Raw genomic sequence first — 16,703 nt, forward strand, 5'->3', positions numbered from 1 at the left:
CGTCGTGCAAGACCGTCCCGCTTTTTGGGAAGTTGTAGAATAATTTTTTGATGCAAGGAGTCTGGTTCAACCACAAACATTATATTATTGTCTGATCTGTTAAAAAAAAAGATTTTCTTATAAAAATTGGAATGTGTTGGAACAAATAAAGAAATTTAGGGAGAATCACCATCTTTACCAAGTTACCAGTTAGAGAGAGGGGGAGGGAAGACCAGCGGGACATAGCCACAGTCATGCCGGTAACGCATTAATTAATAACACGTTACTCTGTCATTAAAATGTTGCATAGAGCAGGTTGTGCAAACAAATAAATACTATTGCTCTATTGAAAACAGATAAATAGTGCAACAATAGACTAAACTATGTACTAATAAATACCAGTAATAGTAAAAATCTGATAATAAAACCATGAGTCGGATATAAATACAACAAAGAATGAAGGTCAAAGGTTAAATCTGGATCAGCAGGAGGCCAGGCAGTGATCAGAACTCAGTTTCTGGTAAAACCAGTTGTCCTTTTTATGTTGAGATTGAGGGGGGCATGTTGTTGGCAGCTGCTGAAAGTAACTATAAGATTACTTGTAATCTAACTTAGTTACTTTTAAAAACAAGTAATCAGTAAGGTAACTAAGTTACTTTTTCAAGGAATAACTAGTAATCAGTAATTGGATTACTTTTTCAAGGTAACTGAGTGAGTTGTGACGCCAGCTTATGCGCCGCGAGAGCTAACAGTTAAGAATCCAAATGAATGAGGTTGATTATTTACTGGTGTATAAATGTAAAACTCTGACTTTAGAGGAGAAACTGGAGGTAAAGTGAGTGTAAGGTCATAATAAAATCTGTGTAAGAATCTCACTTGTAAATCAATATGCTGCTCGTCTAGTGGAGGAATTCTTTCCTTGCAATCAGTAGGCCCGTGTTCAACTCCCCACCGAGACACAGTTTAGTTTATTAAATGATTTAATCAGAGGCTATTCCCCGTGTTAAACCTTTTCACAAGATGGGATCCTACAGTATATGGTTGTCATGAAGATGTTGGAGCTAAAAGCTTCTGCACAAACTTTAGTTTGGTATTAAGTGGTGTTGAACTCTGCGCTCAGTAGACCTGTGTGTGTGTGTGTGTGTGTGTGTGTGTGTGTGTGTGTGTGTGTGTGTGTGTGTGTGTGTGTGTGTGTGTGTGTTCAGTGAAGTGTATCAGTGTGCAGCAGTCAGTTTCTGTTCAGTCTGACTGAGGGAGGTTTTTGTACGACGGTTTTTCACTGTGTGAACACCCACTGACTGTTGATGTAATGATAACTCTGACAGTAATAAACTGCAGCATCTTCAGCTTGAACTCCACTGATGGTCAGAGTGAAGTCAGAGTTTGATCCACTGCCTGTAAAACGATCTGGAGTCCCTGAATCTCTGGAGCTGGCCCAGTAAATGAGCCTTTTAGGAGGTTGTCCATCTCTCTGTTGGTACCAGGCTAAACGGTGCTCACCAGAACTATAATAAACTTTCTGACTGGTCCTACATGTGATGGTGACGGAGGCTCCCAGAGCAGAGCTGACTGCTGCAGGCTGAGTCACTGTGACCTGGCCTCTGGACTCTGAGGAAACACAGACAGAAACATCAAGCAGCCTCATGGTTTTGTGGGCTTCATATCAGAGGGACGGATGTTGACAGAGGAGAGGAGTTTGATTCTCTGGACTTTACCTGTGAAGCAGCAGCAGAGGAGAGTCCAGATGAGGACGCAGATCACACTCATGTTTCTGATGAGGAGGATTTCTCTGTCTTCTGTTGTCATGAAGGACGGCTGTCAGTCATCCAGTCTTCAACTGTCAGGACTATAAACTCTCCCAGAGCACTGGAGCATGGTGCTGCTGATGCAAAGTGGCTCTATGGAAATGTTCTGACTGACTCCAACAGGGACCTGGATCACTTTCATCTCTCAGTTTCACTCTGGATTCAAACTTTTATAAGAATATTAAGGAATTAAACTGAATAATTAAAGATATGTCTGTAGTTTTTACTTTTTAAAAATGTCCTATTTTTGCTGCCAAATCTATTTAGGAATAAATTCCAAAAGATATTATTGAATAAATATAAAATAATCTTTAAAACAATCCCTATAAATATATGTATTTCAAGTAGACATTGCAGATGAAAGAACTGTTCTCTTGTGTTCCGTTAGGATCAGGTGGTAAAAGTTGTTTTGGTGAGTTTGTTGGTTTCAGAATCAGAGAGTGGCGTCTCTCTACAGTCAGAGGTTTTTGTACAGCGGCTCAATGAGTTTGTATCACTGTGGTACACGTTCGGTGGAGGAACCAGACTGGATGTTGGAAGTAAGTTTATTCTCCTTTTAATTCTTTCAACTAAATAATTCAAATTCCTACATTAAACCTTGTTTTGAATGATTTGAGATTAGAAAGATGTTTTTTTTCTTAATAATTATTGTAGTGATCAAGTTTTAATCTCCATTGATTTCATGTAGTTTAGCTCAGCTCTGTTTCACTTTAATTTGATCACAGAGAAAAGTTATTAGTTTTAAATTTACACCGGATTAAAATCTCATAAGGATTAAATGACAAAACCAAAGATATTGTCAGTCTTTAAATGTGCTCAGTTAGAGCCTGATGGCTGTGGAACACACTGTTTTAACTCTACCAGTCTCATGTTGAAGCTGTTTTTACACTGACCTGTGTATTTAGGGACATTTCTGGTGCACTGGTCTGTCTTTGGGCTGAGTTTTAGTTGACATGTCCACTGTTTGAAATGTGTTTGTGTTGGAATGTGTGCAGGTTTTATTCTTCTTGTTTTATTGAGTGTCTCTTCATCACAGCTGGATTTATTCTTGGTTCTATAGAATGTTTCCCAATTCTGTTTCTCTTCTTACTTTAAAATGTATTATTAATATTGTTATTTTACAGTAAAATAGAAATACTGATGATAAATGTAGAATAATCAAATCCTCCTGAGAAGTTATCTTTATTTACTGTTTTTTTCACATTTTGCTCCTAATAATTGAAAATATTAATTTAGATTTGAAGTTCATGTTAAAGTTTCCAGTCATAAGTTGTAAAGTGTAAACTTTCTGATAACGTTGATGCAAATGAAGAGTAAACGTTGAGACATCAGCTTGTGTTCCTTCCTGTGTAGTTTGAGGTATTTCAGGTCAAAGTGTTGGATGATTCTCTCTGTGCTGATGTGCATGAGAGGCTTCTTAAAGGGAAGTGAAACAATGTGTGAGTGAGTGACTGCTGGAGCAGAAAAAGCCTCTGACAGCAACTTCTTCCAGGACCAAATCAGCTGTCTCCCACTAAAGCTGTCCAGGTGTGTGCTGGTTGATTGACAGCTGGGTGCTCCCTGTCCTCTAATTTGATTGGTGTCTCCTAGGTGATACCCGCCCCACCCTGACGGTGCTGCCCCCCTCCAGAGAGGAGCTGCAGCAGGGGAAGGCCACGCTCATGTGCCTGGCCAACGAGGGCTTCCCCTCAGACTGGAGTCTGAGCTGGAAGGTGGAGGACAGCAGCAGCAGCAGCAGCAGCAGCAGCTGGGAGGAGAGCAGGAGCCCCGGGGTGCTGCAGAAGGACGGCCTCTACAGCTGGAGCAGCACCCTGAGGCTCCCTGCAGACCAGTGGAGGAAGGTGGGCTCTGTGACCTGTGAGGCCACCCGGGGCTCCCAGACTCCCCTCAGAGAGACACTGAGGAGAGACCAGTGTTCCCAGTCCTGACCGGACTCACTGGGACTCTCACACTGCTTTTACTCTCACACTGATCTCACCTCTGTCATTCACCCTCTTTCACTTTCTTCTATCATCAAAGCAAACTGACTTCATCAATATTCATCTTCTTTCATCATCATTTTCTTCAAGCTTTGACAAAATAAAGACAGTTTTCACCTCAATCTTTGGTCTTTCATGACTTTTTTACAACAATAAAATAATCATGGCAAAGCGGTTTAGAAGATGGATGAATGGAAAAATAGTATATGAGAGTGTTTATATCCTCACATCCATATTTATATCTTTCAATAAAAGCTGGAAGTTGAAACGTGTTTGCATGTCCTATAAATGGTAGGATTAGATTGTAACAGTGGCAGCCTTGCATTTCAGACCTCGGCCTTCACTAGTGCTGGTCTGAGTCAATCCACCCCTCAATCACTTTTTTATGGCTACAAAAACCAGGTCATCATGCAGAGATGCAGTATAAAAAGCCTTTGCATCACAGATAGATACTCGTGTTGCCAGAATAAATACCTTTATGATGAAAAGAATCAAAGTTCAAGTCTCCTTCTGTTTCAGCTTCATAAAAAAAGCCGCTGTTATTCCCAGAATTCCTGGGGGCCGTGGACGGTGACAAACGTTTTTCATGGTTTGAAAATAATATAATGGCGAATAACATAATCCTGAATCCTGCCATGGAACTTGTAGTGAGCACAAGTAAATTGTACCGGACCTCTGTGTGCTTGGAGCCCTGCGGTGCGTTCAATGACCTCTAGGAAACGTCATTCTTGAAAATTGTTTTGACAATAAATCTGCAACCACATCTCTTTATCTTCTCCTTTAGCCATTGTCGGTTGACAAAACCACTATTAAATAAACACACATAATATTGTGAATGCAGCTCGCTCCAGATGCAGTCAGCTGGCGCTGGAGAGTGAACTCTCTGACGAGCCAATCAGAGGGCTTGAATACGCTGACGTCACCCGAGGCCTGCTGGCGGGTCCTGAGTCACCAATATCTATTAGTGTCATAAAAGCCATCGGCACTGGGTTACTTCACCTGATGAAGAGTCACCTACAATATCAAGAAGTTCTGAGGATAAAACCTGCTGTTTATTAAAGGTTTAGACATTTTGAATCTTCCATCATCCATTTTCTCCCTCTAATCCATTTCCGGGTGGTGGAGGTGTCAGTCTGAGCACCGTCACCCAGATCATATTTGTTGGAATAATCTTACGAAAGGTTATCACATTCATTGTACCAACAGTCTTTCTCATCTAATACGACTTGTATTTCTCCACTGTGATCTTTTATGGTTAGGAGGAATGTGGTCTGCAGATGGGAAGTGCCTTGAAATCAGATAAGAGGAAACCTAATAAAAGAAGAGGAGGCGGCAGAGGTTTTTCAGAGCGAGTTGGAGATTGTAACTGAAACACTCTCTGTCCGTACTCCTCGCGAGTAAAAACCAATCTTAAACTTGTGTGTGTTCTTCCTTGCAGAATTAATAAATGTTCAGAGGTTGGACCTGACAATATTGCACCAATTAAGAACCTTCCTGCAGGTGGTGAGCCCACGTGAAGGTGGTGTCCGGTGTGAGACACCACCTTCAGGAAGGTTCTTAATCGGTGCAATGTGATCTGGGTGACGGTGTTTGCCACCCGGATAAGTGAGAGAGGAATTATATAGTGTGTAAAACTAAAATCATGCTCAAATTCATTGTAAAGGTGTAATTGCATATTTTCATTACAAAATAAAGACATAGAATTTATAGTTGATTTAACAATTCTAGTTGGAAAATTTCACAATTTCACAATGCAGATTAGCAAAGGTAAACCCAGATTATGTTCAGTTTTATATTGAACTTAAAGAACACATTAAAACACTCAGTAACATAAACACAGAAAAAAAGCAATAAAACTATTGAGTTATTTAAAGAATGTGATGGAGCGGCTCCATCACGCGCGATGACGTAGCACATATCATCGCGGCGCACCCGCCGCGTAACGCACACACACACACACACACACACGCACACACACACACACACGGACACACACTCACTTACCTACTCTGCAATAACCTGCACTCACATACAAGCCAGTTTCTCCTCCTCTGTTGTCAGTATCGTGACCAAGGGTTCACACTTGTAGCAGTATGATTTCTCTCTCTCTCTTAGACATTCACACACACCTTCACTCACCTTCCAGTGTGGCGGAGGACAGCCGGCAGTGACGCGCCTGCAGGGTGACTGGCAAACCCGGGCCATACCACCAGTCGGGTTAAATGCTTTTGGGCCCGGAAGGTTTCACAGTCACGTGAACAATGTTATTATTTCTTTCCTTTAAAACTTATTGCCGAGTTTACTGAGGGGTTATTGTGGGACGGCAACGTAAATGATGGAAAATCTATTTATTTATGTTGTAGGGTTTGTGTTTAAGAAAAACAATGACTTTTTTCAGCGAAAGGTTACGCCCAGTGGGAGGGGCTAAGCGGATAAAACGGGCTGTGCTGGGCCTGATGGGAGAGTTGGACTCTGGTTAGAGGTGGTGGCAAGTATTGATCGGTGGAGCTTCATTGTTGTATCCTGAAGTTGAGGAAGAACTCATATGTATATAACCTGTACAGATTTGTATATAGAGTTTTCTTTGCTTTTGTTTATTTTCACATTTGGGTATTTTTTATTTTATTTTGCACTTTGTAAATAGTATGATTCACGGTTTGGAGAGGCCTGAAAAATAAATTAGAAAAATAACAACAACACAGCTGACGGCTACGCCATCGGTTTTCCCAGTTTGGGAAGGTTGTTGGGTGAACCCCGCGACAAAGAATTATTCCAAAAAGAATAATGAGACCCTCTGCTTCCCTCGTCTCTTTTGTGTTTTTTTTTTTTTTAATTATACTTTTCTTTTAAAATAAATAATGTCATCCTTATTTGTATCTGTTATAGTTATCTTTATAAGTTCATACCATGGAGCTTAAGATTATACTAATGTATTATTTGTGAGCATCGTCTGTTAAAATTGTTTGTTTTTGTTGTTTGATGTTTGTTTGCTCTGTTTGGATGTTCCCCCATTTGGGCAATAAAGTAAAAAATGAAATAAAATAAAATAAAATGAATCAATTAAAAAACAAAAAGAGCATCAATATCAAAACCTGATTGGTTGAAGCAGCAGCGTGACCGACACTTATTTCACGTTGCAGTTGCAGAGGGGCCAGAATGAAAGTTTTTTAGACGTCTTTCTTGGACGTTGTCTGGATGTCTTTTCTGGACATCATATAGACGTCAATATTTGACATCCAGAAGACGTCCTCAGACGAGCCAGAATGAACGTTTTTTAGACGTCTTTCTTGGACGTTGTTTTCACGTCTTGTCTGGACGTCTTATGGACGTCCATGAAAATACGTTTCAAAAGAAAAAGGACAGGTCATCAGTCTTCCACAGGACACACACAGACACTTCATTTAGCATTAACATTACATGCAGTTTTTAGGAATGTGGGAGGAAACCAGAGAACCCTGAGGAAACACAAGGAAATTCCACAAACACCTCCAGCTGGATTTGAACCCACAACCTTCTGTCAAGCGAGAGTGCTAAACAGTGCAGCAATGAGAGCATTAACAATGACAATGACATTTGATAATGCTGATAAAACATTGACTCATGTACATAGTTGTATTCACCAGATGAAAAGTTATCAAAGTGGTGAGTTTCTCCTTGGAGACTTAAAAAGTCTGAAGTTTGACTTTATTCTGAAAATATTATATTAAAGTAAAATAAATAAAATCAGGATTTTGACTTTAAAGACGTCATTTACAAAACGTTAATGCATCTTTAATGTGTCCAGAATCATCGTCCGTACATGGAAAATCAAAGAATTGAGAATAATTGTATCACATCTAAAACTAAATGAGTGGAAACGCTGGCGTTAACAGCCATACGGTTCAGCAGAAATCAAGGTCAGATGTTATTAAGTTTGTGGCTGAAGCAGCAGGAAGATTTGTGGGAGTAAAGAATGACTCCCCACAGACACTTCTTGCTTCTAAGAGGGTGAGTCAGGAGGGGTCAGTCCAGAAGTCCAGCAGCCGGTCTGACACAGGGGATGAGGAAGGTGAAGACATGGATGATGGTGACTTCATTGATGGTATCCAGGACGTTTCCTTTTTTCATAATGGTCTGAGGAAAGGAGAGGTGGAGGTCTGCACAGCAGAGAAAAGACAGAACATGTGAGAGAAGAGACAGGAGAAGAAGCTCAGAGCAGAGGTGGTGAGGCTCTGAGGTCAAGCGTCCAGAGGGATGGACAGTCCACAGAGAGGTTGAAGAAGTGAGGCAGTGTCAGGGCTGATGTGTGACAGAAGGACAACAGGAAGAGAGGAAGTGAAGCTTTACAAGGACGTCTACAAAATGTGCTTTGGAGTCGGTGCTGCTGCACATCCAAGTCAAAGAATCAACAGAGATTCAACCGTTTAAAATGAACTTACTACCAAAGGTCAAAGAATCTGCTGAGAGCTCAGCACTTACAAGAATCTAAAGATTGTTTTCCATCAATCAGTTGATCAATAGATGAGATATTAATCCATCAGTGTGACGATCAACTTGTTTGGCCTTTTGTCAAGAAAAGTGCCAAATTAACTAGAAAGAAAATGAGAGGGACACTTTGCTTTTAAGTTTATTGTTTGTGAAAAATAAATTGGATATCTAGTCGATCAACAAGAGTCAATTCATGAGGATAAACAGTTTCTCTCTGATTGTGATTGTAAATAATCATGAACTGGTTAAAAAAAACTCACATGTATTAATTTACTTTCATATTTTCATTCAACAGAAACAAAAGGGGGCTGGGACATTTTTCTGTGGTTGATTTCACAAATGATCAAAGAGTATCATTTATCATTTGACTCCTTGAGTTAGATTTTTAGTTTATTAAGCTTTCTAAATGCTCAGGAGATTATAAAGAGTTCATACCTTTAAGTTACCGCATCTAAAAGAAGCGTCAAGGTCATTTCGACAAACGTTCAAACAACTTCCTGATCCTGTGATTGTTTAGCTGAACACCTTTATTGATCAAATATAAACTAACCAGTGACCAGAGCCAACCTTGATATGAGAGGAGGACGCCATGACAGTTTCTATGTTCTTGTAGTTTCTACTTTTGTCCACCAGGCGGCGACGAGGACCCTTCAGACGTTTAGATTTCCTACCACTGCAAAATAATCCTGAAAAACATCACTAGTGATGAATCACTGTGGAAAACAAATCATTTTTATGTGTACATATTTACACGTTGTCGTTCATTTCAGGGTTAATTCCGTCAGAAATGAGATAAATTATTGTTCTTAGAAAACATAACTATTGCTGAAAAGACATTACTTTTAAAATAGGCTGGGCATTTTCTCTAAATGTCTGTGAGTGAATAAAAATGAACAATGGAATAGAATGTGAACGTAACTTCACCCATCAACTCGTTAATGTTTGTAACTTTACACAACAATGTAGTGACACAAAGTCACCACCAGAGGGCAAACTCTTTCATTCTTCCTGGTTTGATTCACCATGTGCAACGCTGAATTCAGTTTTATCTGTTGTTTAACTTTAGTTGTTTTTTTAATAGACACAGAACATAGAGCAACATGAGCAGTAGAACAGTGTCACAGTACATCTCAGTTACCAGACATTATTTTCCACTATATCTCCAGGCAATTTACATTCTTGTGGGATTTGGTAAAAGGGATTATTTTGTACAGCAGGTTGAGTGTGTTTCATCACTTTACACAGGTAATGAATGTGTGTGTGGGATGAGGAAGCAATGGGGGTGAGCTCATATCTGAAAGTACAATATACCATTAAGTATGTCCATTTTGTAATGTACTACTCCTTTTGCAGGTGTAGTGAGAAAGTCAGTTTTTTCATCTCAAATCTCCTTGATAACTTTAATCCAGTTATCTAGTGTAGGTGCATCTTTCTGAAACCATTTAACAACCTATCGGCTGTGAGTTAAAACAAAAACAACAAACACTGAATAAGAAAACCCACTGGATTCATATTCACATTTTATTTCCATTTCTTCAAAGTTCACATCTGTTCATACAAGATTTTTAATGTCACATTTTCAAAACAAGCCGTCGTGTTCGTACTAAAGAATGAAACAAGCTTCTCTAAGATTCAATATGCAACCAGGGGACTGTTTGTCAGCTTCTCTCTAGGAACACAAATGGACACCAGATTTATTTTAACCTTCTATTTTTTGTGACAAACAGTGTCGACGGTGTTTAAACAGCAACGTTTCCTTTCAACTGGATGATACCTTGTGATTCTGGGCTCAAGCTGGACATCCTGAATGAGATCTCTCAGAGTCTTTCATGACTTCATCTCTCTAAGTTTTCACATGATGTAGAACTACGATCATTGAAACTTCCCACACGTTTCACAAGAATACGGCTTCTCACCTGTGTGAGTTCTCATGTGGACCAACAACTTCCTCTGTCGGTTGTAACTTTGATCACAGATTTCACAAAGGTTTTTCTTCCCATCAGACAGATCTTACCTTCTGACATAACTTATGTTTTCAACTGACAATTTCACCACATTTCCTCAAAACGAAGCTTTATTTCTTCAATCTGTGGAGGTTCTAGTTCTTCTGGTTCCTCTTTGATCTGTGGGGGTTCTGGTTCTTCTTGTTCTTCTTTTCCATTCCTCTCTTGTGTAACTTCATTTGAGGTTTCCAGATTATTTCCATCAGTTTGTGCTGACGATCAATCTCCACCTCGTACAGGACAATAGTTTGTTCCGACAGGGTAAAGAAGTTAGTCGCTGGGTGGTCAAGTCCCTCACAGAGTCGTGGAAATGGTCACTTTCTATCAGTCACTTCTACACCACCCTCCTCCTCTTTAATGTGTGGAGCTTCATGTTCCTCCTGCTCCACACTGGAGCTCATCTTCTGGTGACCAAGTGTTGCTGTGAACTCTCTGGAGAGAAACAAGACAAAAGTCACTGATGTGATGATGTGAATATTCTACAGTGAAGGATGGATGAGACAGGACAGGCCAAAGTTAAAACAGAAATGTTGAAAAACAAAAAGTCTGCTCCTTTCAATACAGCCGACAGCAGCTGTGGGGTTTAAAGAATAAAGGAGAAAAGTGTCTGGATGTGTTGGTGTGTTCTGGTTTGATACGGAAAAGAATCTCAGAAGATCTTCTTGGTCTCAGCTCATGTTTTATTGTCTCGTCAGGACGCATGAATGTTGAAACTTGAACAAGGACTCGAAATGTCGACAAGTGATGATAACAATTAAACTACAACAGGCCCCCAGTAGAGGGCATCACTGAGCAACATTTGTTTGTGGATGAGAGCAGAAGAGCCCTGGAGAAAAGGTTCAATTACATTGAACTTCCTGAGGCGGGGCTCTTCTAACATCGGAGTTATCAGTGTGTGTGTGTGTGTGTGTGTGTGTGTGTGTGTGTGTGTGTGTGTGTGTGTGTGTGTGTGTGTGTGTGTGTGTGTGTGTGTGTGTGTGTGTGTGTGTGTGTGTGTGTGTGTGTGTGTGTGTGTTTTGCATTTTTGGCTCTCAATAATTAAAAATTCCAACTGAATCGTCCTCTTCTTTGACGATTACCGTTCCTGTTTGCAAGGTTTCAGCTGCTATTTGGCAGCAATTTATTTTTTACACGTTCCCTGAGGTGGAAGTATGGTTCTGAATTCCTAAGCCTGTAGTCACAGTCGGGAATTAAAACATTGGGCTGTCCTAACATAGGCATTGAGCGCTCATGAGATTTAAAATAAAATCTTAGCACTAAGGTAATCTACAAATGGAGGAAAAAATGAGAAGGGTTGTTAAATACATCATTTCGCCCAAAATAATGGAAATGGTGATGGTTCCAATAAAGCCCAAGATTAAACACGAAAACAGATTTTCTCTTACTGGCCTCAGCCTTTTGTTTCTTCTCATTATCAAACTGAGCATCTGATCACCAAACAGTCATTTTCTATTGTGAATGTCAAGCATGGAGCACGTTAGGTGACATAATGAGATTGCAGAGTCCTGGACACAATGTTACTTACCTCTTCGAGTCATGATATCGGTGCTGCTGACTTCTGTTCTCGCAGTGAAGTCAATCAATACGTTGAGTCCAAGCAGGGAGAACTTTTCTTGGGCTTCAATAGACAAAATATCCTCCTCTCGCTAGCTCGGTTTTGCAAACGAATCTGGCATTAACAAAGGTACTTTTGAGTTATATAGCACTCAGAGATCAAAGGAGAGCAAAGGAGATCAAGGGAGAGCAAAGGAGTGAACATTTGATCAAAGAAGATCAAAGGAGAGGCTCTTTACTCAATGTCTGACCTACCTCAAATGTATTAGGGACGTGTTGAAAAATCATAATCTACGAAAGAACTCTGTCTTGTGTCTTTTCTGTCAATAGACTACAAGTGCCATTAACCCCGATCACGAGACTTCGCACCTCTTGAGCCACCTCTCTTAAGACTGCACGACAAAGAAAATGGAGTCTCCGTTTGGCCATCCCGCAGTCTCAACATCATCCCAGAAGCCTTCCTCAGCTTTAACATGGAATGGAACTCAGTATCTGCCTGCATCACCAGCACCCAGCCCACCCTCCTCCAGGCCCTGTCAGCCTAATCGCCTGCTCAGGCAGATCATCCAACGCTCTCTCACACACATCCTGTTTGAAAGGTGAGAATAACTTTACACACTTGTATGAAACCCACAGCCTGTTACCTTTTGATTATCTCCATGGTGTAATTTAAGTTGTTTCTTCCAAAAAGATATTGGCATACACACAATAGAATTTTACGATCAAGTCATAATATGCAACACGAGATGAGACGCATTTGAAATTCATGACCCTCAATTCCAATCACCAGTAAAATTTAAGTTAAAATTTCATTATATGTATGATTATCAGAGTATCCTGACCCACATTTGCAAAAACATTTGACTTTCACCATCATTTATTTTACAATAGTCACATGAAACTCTTGGCAGTTAAATGTGAGCGGCAGTCAAAGGTTGAGTGTTGATGTCACTATTTGTTCACTAACTCTTTTCATTTAAGGGTGTGTGAGTGTGAGGATTTGAAGATGTTAGAGAGTGAAGCTGCCAAACTTGTCGCAAGCATTGAGACGGAGATGTTGGACATTTTCCGAAACACCGACAACAAATACACCAACAAGTACAGAACTATACTGTTCAACATCAGGGACCCAAGAAATGAGGTCAGTTGATCGAACCCCTTTCAGTTTTAGAATCTCCACTCTACAGTTGACCAGGACTCATGATATGGAAGATGAGTTTTGTCCTCTATTCCCATAAATCTTGGGCTGGTTAGGGATTCCCATTGTAGCATTGATGCAAGAATTCATGACTGAGCAAGATCATGACACTGGCTGGTTCTTTGGCCAGTCATGAAAGGTCTAGTTCATTAAATATATTGTTTTGCATACTAAATATTAGCACAGTACTATAAACTCAATCGAAAACACGATCATGACTTTATCTTTGGTGTATCGTTCAGAAAAAGTTATCAAAATGAAAGAGGATGAATATACAGACTCACAAAAAGACCAGGATGTTGTGATGTGCCTCAAACTAGGAGATTATTCAATATATACATTCCATCCATCTTCTTTACATGCTGCCTTCAGTTTGTCATAATTAGACTAAAATATCAACAAAAAAACTGATTTTTATTTCCTGCATGTCAACCTCTCTTCTGTTTATCATACATTTTGAATTGATGCCAGTTGATTTCATATGATCTCAGGTCTGCAGAGTTTGACTTTATCTTGAAATACTCTCTTCTGTCTGATGTTAACACTGACTACAAGGTGTGTGGAGTGGCTTCAGGTTATCAACTGAGGTTTGACTGCTCTATTTTGTATCCTGGTCTAAATGAGCTGTACCTGTTGCTTGCAGTGTCAATACGCTGACAAGTTACATCACGGCCAAGTCTATACTTTAAATGGGCTGACAGAGTCTCTGCATCAAGATCAGGAGTGAATTTAGTGGCTAAAACACTCACCAATTTCATCCCAATCACTTTGATATTTCCATGCACATCAAATAAAATCTCACCACCAAGTATTTACATGTTGAAACACCACCGCCTCTGGTGAAGAAACATCTGATCTCAATAAATAAATTCATTAGTTCAGTTTATGTTAGAGATTTCTAAAGTGTGTGTGTGTGTGTGTGCGTGTGTGTGTGTGTGTGTGTGTGTGTGTGTGTGTGTGTGTGTGTGTGTGTGTGTGTGTGTGTGTGTGTGTGTGTGTGTGTGTGTGTGTGTGTGTGTGTGTGTGTGTGTGTTCAGTGAAGTGTATCAGTGTGCAGCAGTCAGTTTCTGTTCAGTCTGACTGAGGGAGGTTTTTGTACGACGGTTTTTCACTGTGTGAACACCCACTGACTGTTGATAAGATGAAAACTCTGACAGTAATAAACTGCAGCATCTTCAGCTTGAACTCCACTGATGGTCAGAGTGAAGTCAGAGTTTGATCCACTGCCTGTAAAACGACCTGGAGTCCCTGATGCTCGAGAGCTGGCCCAGTAAATGAGCCTTTTAGGAGGTTGTCCATCTCTCTGTTGGTACCAGGCTAAATGGTGATAAGTACTATAATAAACATTCTGACTGGTCCTACATGTGATGGTGACGGAGGCTCCCAGAGCAGAGCTGACTGCTCCAGACTGAGTCACTGTGACCTGGCCTCTGGACTCTGAGGAAACACAGACAGAAACATCAAGCAGCCTCATGGTTTTGTGGGCTTCATTTCAGAGGGACGGATGTTGACAGAGGAGAGGAGTTTGATTCTCTGGACTTTACCTGTGAAGCAGCAGCAGAGGAGAGTCCAGATGAGGATGCAGATCACACTCATGTTTCTGATGAGGAGGATTTCTCTGTCTTCTGTTGTCATGAAGGACGGCTGTCAGTCATCCAGTCTTCAACTGTCAGGACTATAAACTCTCCCAGAGCACTGGAGCATGGTGCTGCTGATGCAAAGTGGCTCTATGGAAATGTTCTGACTGACTCCAACAGGGACCTGGATCACTTTCATCTCTCAGTTTCACTCTGGATTCAAACTTTAATGACAATATTAAGGAATTAAACTGAATAATTAAAGATACGTCTGTAGTTTTTACTTTTTAAAAATTTCCTATTTTTGCTGCCAAATCTATTTAGGAATAAATTCCAAAAGATATTATTGAATAAATTGAAAATAATCTTTAAAACAATCTCTATAAATATATGTATTTCAAGTAGACATTGCAGATGAAAGAACTGTTCTCTTGTGTTCCGTTAGGATCAGGTGGTAAAAGTTGTTTTGGTGAGTTTGTTGGTTTCAGAATCAGAGAGTGGCGTCTCTCTACAGTCAGAGGTTTTTGTACAGCGGCTCAATGAGTTTGTATCACTGTGGTACACGTTCGGTGGAGGAACCAGACTGGATGTTGGAAGTAAGTTTATTCTCCTTTAATACTTTCAACTAAATAATTCAAATTCATACATTAAACCTCGGTTTGAATGATTTGAGATTAGAAAGATGTTTTTTTTTCTTAATAATTATTGTAGTGATCAAGTTTTAATCTCCATTGATTTCATGTAGTTTAGCTCAGCTCTGTTTCACTTTAATTTCATCACAGAGAAAAGTTATTAGTTTTAAATTTACACCGGATTAAAATCTCATTAGGATTAAATGACAAAACCAAAGATATTGTCAGTCTTTAAATGTGCTCAGTTAGAGCCTGATGGCTGTGGAACACACTGTTTTAACTCTACCAGTCTCATGTTGAAGCTGTTTTTACACTGACCTGTGTATTTAGGGACATTTCTGGTGCACTGGTCTGTCTTTGGGCTGAGTTTTAGTTGACATGTCCACTGTTTGAAATGTGTTTGTGTTGGAATGTGTGCAGGTTTTATTCTTCTTGTTTTATTGAGTGTCTCTTCATCACAGCTGGATTTATTCTTGGTTCTATAGAATGTTTCCCAATTCTGTTTCTCTTCTTACTTTAAAATGTATTATTAATATTGTTATTTTACAGTAAAATAGAAATACTGATGATAAATGTTGTAAATTTATCAAATCCTCCAAAGAAGTTATCTTTATTTCCTGTGTATTTCATATTTTGCTCTAAATAATTGAAAATATTATTTTAGATTTGAAGTTCATGTTAAAGTTTCCAGTCATAAGTTGTAAAGTGTAAACTTTCTGATAACGTTGATGCAAATGAAGAGTAAACGTTGAGACATCAGCTTGTGTTCCTTCCTGTGTAGTTTGAGGTATTTCAGGTCAAAGTGTTGGATGATTCTCTCTGTGCTGATGTGCATGAGAGGCTTCTTAAAGGGAAGTGAAACAATGTGTGAGTGAGTGACTGCTGGAGCAGAAAAAGCCTCTGACAGCAACTTCTTCCAGGACCAAATCAGCTGTCTCCCACTAAAGCTGTCCAGGTGTGTGCTGGTTGATTGACAGCTGGGTGCTCCCTGTCCTCTAATTTGATTGGTGTTTCCTAGGTGATACCCGCCCCACCCTGACGGTGCTGCCCCCCTCCAGAGAGGAGCTGCAGCAGGGGAAGGCCACGCTCATGTGCCTGGCCAACGAGGGCTTCCCCTCAGACTGGAGTCTGAGCTGGAAGGTGGAGGACAGCAGCAGCAGCAGCAGCAGCAGCAGCTGGGAGGAGAGCAGGAGCCCCGGGGTGCTGCAGAAGGACGGCCTCTACAGCTGGAGCAGCACCCTGAGGCTCCCTGCAGACCAGTGGAGGAAGGTGGGCTCTGTGACCTGTGAGGCCACCCGGGGCTCCCAGACTCCCCTCAGAGAGACACTGAGGAGAGACCAGTGTTCCCAGTCCTGACCGGACTCACTGGGACTCTCACACTGCTTTTACTCTCACACTGATCTCACCTCTGTCATTCACCCTCTTTCACCTTCTTCTATCATCAAAGCAAACTGACTTCATCAATATTCATCTTCTTTCATCATCATTTTCTTCAAGCTTTGACAAAAT

General features: G+C 40.4%; 1 gene segment (V, D, J or C); it reads left to right on the plus strand.

Moving 5' to 3' along the window:
- Nucleotides 1–233: 233 nt before the first annotated feature.
- Nucleotides 234–3,884, plus strand: LOC308117892 (Ig kappa-b4 chain C region-like). The segment is given in 3 exons: nt 234–239; nt 2,173–2,323; nt 3,375–3,884.
- The last annotated feature ends 12,819 nt before the right edge of the window (nt 3,885–16,703 follow it).

This window comes from Lipophrys pholis (assembly GCF_963383615.2).
Source record: "Lipophrys pholis genome assembly, chromosome: 12".
Taxonomy (NCBI): domain Eukaryota; kingdom Metazoa; phylum Chordata; class Actinopteri; order Blenniiformes; family Blenniidae; genus Lipophrys; species Lipophrys pholis.